This window comes from Podarcis gaigeae, assembly GCF_964106915.1.
Source record: "Podarcis gaigeae genome assembly, chromosome: 5".
Lineage (NCBI taxonomy): Eukaryota > Metazoa > Chordata > Lepidosauria > Squamata > Lacertidae > Podarcis > Podarcis gaigeae.
In genome coordinates, this window is record NC_139681.1 from 97,090,969 (window position 1) to 97,097,462 (window position 6,494).

Genomic DNA, 6,494 nt, shown 5'->3' on the forward strand with positions numbered 1-6,494 from the left:
AGCCATCACTAAGAAGGCCCTGGCCCTGGTGGGGGATAATCTTACTTCCTTAGGGCCTGAGACCTAAACTATGACATGGACTTTGAGCTCCTCTGCGGGGCATACCAGGAGAGGCGGTCCCGTAAATACGAGAGCCCTAAGCCACAAAGGGCTTTAAAGGTCAAAACCAGCACCTTAAACCTGACCCAATACTCCACCGGGAGCCAGTGCAACTGGTAAAGCACTGGGTGAATATGCTCCCATGGCAGGGACCCCGTGAGGAGCCTCGCTGCAGCATTCTGCACCCGCTGGAGTTTCTGGGACAGCTTCAAGGGCAGCCCCGCGTAGAGCGAATTACAGTAGTCAAGCCTGGAGGTGACCGTCGCATGGATCACTGTGGCCAGGTCGGGTCGGGAAAACAACGCAGGATGCAGCAGTTACAAGTCACCAGTCTCTGCAGCCACAGCTGCATTTTGAGTTCACCCCCAGAGGCACACTCCATTGTCTCTCGAGACAGACAAATGTCTTAAATGAATGGTGTTGTGAATGTGGCTGGTGTGTAGTGTCTGTGGGTGAAAAAGCTGCCTGGGGAGGATAATCTTAAACTGGAAGAGAACAGAGAGGGGAAGGGTCTCCTCCTTTGCCTGCCCCTTTCCTCTGCTGCCCTTCTGTTTTTAAAAAACAAGGACGCAAGCAAGTCGAAGAATTGGACTGGAAAGAACCACAGAACTTGTTAAGAAACCAGAAGCTTTTCTTTTAGGGATCACAGGAAAAGAAATAAGAAGAAAAGACTGTAAACTCTTCCAGTACGCAGTTACAGCAGCAAGAATTTTAATGGCCCAAAAATGGAAACAAGAGGAAATACCGACAATCCAGGAATGGAGAATGAAATTAACGGACTACTCGGAATTTGATAAACTGACTGGGAAAATAAGATATACTCGAAACCAAAAGTTCATCGAAGATTGGGGGAAATTTGTAGAATATCTGAAAAATATATGTGAGGTACAAACAACGCTAGTGGGGTTTCAAGAAGCAGTGTAAAACTCTAGGAGGTATTGTTTAAAGGAAATAGAAAAAATGAGGGAAGATAAATGGCAATATAATGAAAGAAATGTGTATTGAATGGTAAAAATGGATGATTACCAGAGAAGCCGAAGGAAGACCGAAATTTGAATTTTGTTAAAATCAGATAAAATGTGTATGAGTGTGATGTATTGAAAATTAATAAAAATTATTTTTTAAAAAAGGGAAAGAACCACAGAACTCTGTGTAAAATGTCATTTGAGGCAGAGAGAGCAATTTGAGAGAGGCGATTAATGGATGAATGCTGGTTATTTGGTACAGCTACAAATCTAGCATTAAATTGGGTGCATCCAGGGCCAGTAGCTGGCAGGTGGGTAATTGGGCTCAGAAGACCATGAGAGAGAATCCAGCAACATCTCCTGGGTGGGTGGGTGGCAGGGGGAGAGCTGTCTAGCACAGCTGGCAGCCACAGGGAAGCATTTGCAGCCCTAGAAAGCAGGTACGACGGGGTTGCTCTCTGGTTTAGAGTGGTGTAGTGGTTCGGTTTTTTGAGCAGGACCTTTATATCCCCACTTGGATATAAAGCTCGCTGGGTGATCTTGGGACAGTCATTGCCACTCAGCCTAACCTACCTCACAGGGCTGTTGTGGGTATTAAATGAGGAAGAAGAGAACCATGTTTGCCACCTTGAGCTCCTTGGAGGAATAGGTGGGATACAGATGAAATAAATAAATAGTGGAGGGGGCACAAAGGGGCAGGTTTCTGTACGCAGGTCGTAGAGGACGTCCCCCTGTTTCTCTTGCCAAACATGCAAGAACAACTTCCCATGCAAGTCAGTGGAAGAGCAGATCAATATCTGCCTTCCTACGACACATGGAAACGCTTTGTGGATCAGAGGGGATCAGACCCCACCTGGAGTCCTGCGTCCGGTTCTGGGCACCACAATTTATATTGGATATTGACAAGCTGGAAGGTGTGCAGAGGAGGGCGACCAAGAGGATCAAGGGTCTGGAAACAAAGCCTGATGAGGAACGGTTGAAGGAAATGGGTATGTTTAGCCTGGAAAAGAGGAGATATGACAGACATCTTGAAGGGCTGCCCCATGGAGGAGGGAGGAGGCTTGTCTTCTGCTCTAGGATAGGACCCAAACCAATGGCTTCAAGTTACAAGAAAGGAGATTTCAGCTATATATCAGGAAGAACTTTCTGGCAGTAAGAGCTGTTTGACAGAGGAACGGGAGGCGGTGGACTCTCCTTCCTTTCTAAGCAGAGGTTGGATGGCCATCTGTCAGGGATGCTTTAGCTGAGATTCCTGCATTCCAGGGGGTGGACTAGATGACTCTGGGGGTCCCTTCCAAAGATCATCTAGTTCAGGGGTCTGCAACCTTTAAGACAAAAAGAGCCACTTGGACCCGTTTCCGAAGGGAAAAAAACTGGGAGCCACAAACCTCGTCATTATAAAAATAACTTTTTTGTCCCTTTTTTATTATTTCTTTGTTTGACCCCTCAGAATTACTCCTCCTCATAGAAATAAACGTTAAATTAACAAGTTAACTTTTTGTGTGTGTGTGTTCTTCACTCCCCTTCAAAACAGTGACCAACGTACATGCTCCCTTTCAATGCAGTGACCAGCGTACATGCCCCTTACAATGTAGCGGGCGGGCGGGCAGGAAGGTGACGTCTGGACGGTGTGTGACTAACGCACGCACTGCCCCCATGCGACGTCACAGCCAGTACAGCGCCCGCCACAGTGGGGAGTGTCGGGGCACACAATGCGCCTCCTCCCCTCGCTAGTATCCGCCCCGGAGCCGCGGCAAAGGTGTAAAAGAGCCACATGCGGCTCCGGAGCCGCGGGTTGCAGACCCCTGATCTAGTTGAACCCTCTGTAATGGAGGAGGCTCAGTGGCATCAGCTGCACTATTAAAGTCCTGACCTATTGATTTATGGAGCAACTGGTCTGGGAAAATTAATGAGCAGACGCTTAGACTTTATTTCATCAGAACTATCAAAATGGCGCCTGCCGCGTGAATAAGACTTTTGGATCAGCGTGTAAGCCCACACAGAAACATAATATTGCTTGCTTCATCTCACTTGTGGAAACAACTCAGAGGTTATTAAGAAGAAAAACGATAACAAAAAGAAGAATGGAAGATGGGACTTGTGAAATATTAAAGCAGCAGAAATATGAGATGATTGGACCCTTACGGAACTCGAAGCATGGGTACCCTCCCCAAAAATTTAAAATTCGGCAAAATATTTGGATTTTATGATATGTATTGGTATAATTCAGAGTAATTAATGTGATATGATTAGATTGTTAAATGGAAAAATTAATAAAAAATATTTTTTTTAAAAAAGTCTTGACCTGGAAGGAACTGAATGAAGCAAGGAGATTAACTTGAGGCCTGCTGAGTGAAGGAACAGACCCTCGCAGTAAACTATCCTTCTGTGATTTTCGTTCCCTTCCTCCTCCTCCTTCAGCTGCTCAGTTACGGTTTGGGCTTGAAAGAGCCACCAGTGGTTTCGCAGCCCTTTCAGGAAGACCACGAGCAGAAGGCATCTCGGTTTGCGTGCCGTCTTCGCCGTTATAATGAGGCATCTGATCAAGATTTGTATTTTAAAATGAGCTTAAAAATATATATATTTGCAGATGCTTGTGTGTTTTAATGCCAGGCAGAAGACCAGCTGTCTAAAAGACTGGCAGCTGTTTATCTTCTTCATCAAGGGCCCCCCTGATCTACAGCGGTGCCTCAGGGTTGTAAAAGGAAATTACAGGCTGGGAACAAAAGGTCACACTGACCATACTAATTACAGAATACAATCAAGCTGCAATTAAGAGTTGGTAAATAGTAAGAATTATTGTGCCTCCCATTAGAGACTTGAGCCACATTTTCATAAGGTTAAAAGGGCAAATAGAAACAGCAGCTGAACTAGGCAAAGCAGCTCTCTGAAACCACTTTGAAGCTTCAGAGAACTTAGAGAATTTAGCTTTTACTAAGTTTAAGTTCCCTTTTTACTTTGAAAAGGCTTTTCCTTTCCTTCTAAAAATCTATATATGTTATGTATGAAATATATTGGCTTAAATGTAAGTATGCAAAGGATTTAGAAAGTAAGAAATGTTAGATTCTTATGTTAGATTCTTATTTCATAGAATCATATAGTTGGAAGAGACCACAGGGGCCATCGAGCCCAGCCCCCTGCCAGGCAGGAAACACCATCAGAGCACACCTGACATATGGTTGTCAGGCCTTTGCTTAAAGACCTCCAAAGAAGGAGATCTTTCATTGATGATGCATGAGAATGTGAACCCAAGATCTCTGACATCTGTTTAAAATAAAAATTTAAAACCATTAGACATCCGTTTTGCAGTGAATAGGGCAACAGGGGCCAAAGGTTATCTGGTAATTAAGGTGCCTGGTCGAGGTAAATGTAAGATATATGACTACTTATTTGCCATTTATAGATAGAAGGAAATATAGCTCTTTGTCTCCCATAAAAGGTAATAGGAAATGGGTGTATCGTTTATGATTGGTTCTAGCAAACAGCCAATAGGAATTTCAACCAGGCTGATTGGACAGAGGCAGCCAGAGGAGGAGCAAGGGGGCTGAGCTGAGGAAATATAAGTGCTGACCATCAGGGCTGGAGTGGGCAGAGCTTTGGTAACCATATACCACTGTGTCTCTCATTTATTTGTCTGACAAATAAATTATTATTTTAATTTCTCTATTGCTGTGTTGAATATTTAATTCCAGCTAAGCGTTAACCACAAGCAGGGTGCTACAATAATACCAAAGAGAAATAATTTCTCTCTCTCTCTCTCTTCTTCTTTCCCCCGCTATTTTGCAAAGCAGCTTGTTTATCTTCCTTTTCTCCTTGCCCTGCAGAATCCTCAAATAAATCAGCCCGGCGATGTGAAACAAAAGAAAAACACTGGAGCTGAAGGGGAGCAGAGCTGCCTCTTCCTAGTTGGAGGCAAAAAAAAAAAAAACAGGTCTGGCTAGTTTGCCACTGGAAAGATGAAGGAAGGCCAAGCTTGGAAGCAGCCTCCATTAAAATGATTCCTTCCAGGCACTCTGCAGGAAAAGCGGAATTATTTATGGGCTCGCTTTACAACAGATGGAGAGGAAATTGAGGGTGGGTCTCTCGGTTGGCCCTGGGAGCAGATTTTGGCACACAATAGATAGGACTGGGGAAAAGGGAGAGTCTTTTTTTTAATGGTGCGGGCTTCTGGTCAGTCCCTCTTTTGAGGTGGAATTCAATCACATACTCACAAATTCAGGCTGAGCCATCAAAGCTGATTTGGAGTTCTTGATTAGCAAACCCCCTCCCCTCTCCCCCAACACAAAAAAAATCTGGACTTTGGCAGGAGTGGGGGGGATAGAAAGTGATGAGGAAATGCAGCAAAAAAATGTAGGCTAACATTTGCTTTGATTCAACATCGCCTTGCCTCCCCACAAACAAATCAGGGCAAATAGCCAATTTAAAAAGTCACCTGCAAGAGCTCTCTCCCCCCCCCAAGGGTTTATAAACCCAACTCCCCCAGACAGGTACCCCATACACTGAGCTGTCATTATCATTATTTTTAAAAAGTATTTTAAAAAAGTAAGTTTCTAGCCCTCCTAGAAAGAAAGTTATGGAGCAAAATGTGCAGGTACCTTTTCAGTGGTTTCTGTGAAATGAGAGTTGCCTCTTGTGGCGATCACACAGCGTCCCCGGGCCATCTGACGGTCTAGTGATCCCTCTGCCACCACTGTAATCGTTTCCCCGCTGCCACCAACCCGTTTCTCTCGGGTACACACTGAGTCCAGACAGCTGTCTGTCCAGACAGACTCCCTCCTTTGACAATCTTTTTTTTTTTATAATAATTTTTATTAAGGTTTTCCAAATTAGAACAAATCAAAACAAATTAAATCCAATCTATTGCCAATAACTAGGACTTCCCCTCCCTACCCCCTCTTGTGTTCCAAATCTTCCAAATAAGCAATTAAATTCAACAAATTCTTATCCCCAAATTACACTCTTCGTCAATAACCCAATTTATCCAAATTCTCGTCCCCTAAGATCGATCTATACCCTTCCACGGGTTTCCCCCTTTCGAACATAATACAGATGAAAATAAGATAAATGTAAATAATAATTTTACAGCCTTTGGATTCCAATTTTCCCTCCCCTCTTTCCCCTTTGCGTTTCACCTATCCCTCCACTTCTAATATCTTCCTGGAGTTCCCACATTACACTATATCCCTCCGGTTCTTTGCCAGTCTTTAATTACGGATGTCCAATCGTAGAAGGAGTCTATCAAATAAGGGCCCATTTCTTCTATCCAGGTTTTTATATCCAGGAGTAAAAACTCCAATTTTGTATCCATAAGCTTGTCAAACCTGAATATCCCAAATGTTCCCCCAGTTCTGTCCAGTTCTTGTTGTTTCCTTGTTCTTATCAATCATTCTCCTCCTTTTTATTTCTCTGTTCTCCCACAGAAATGTACTT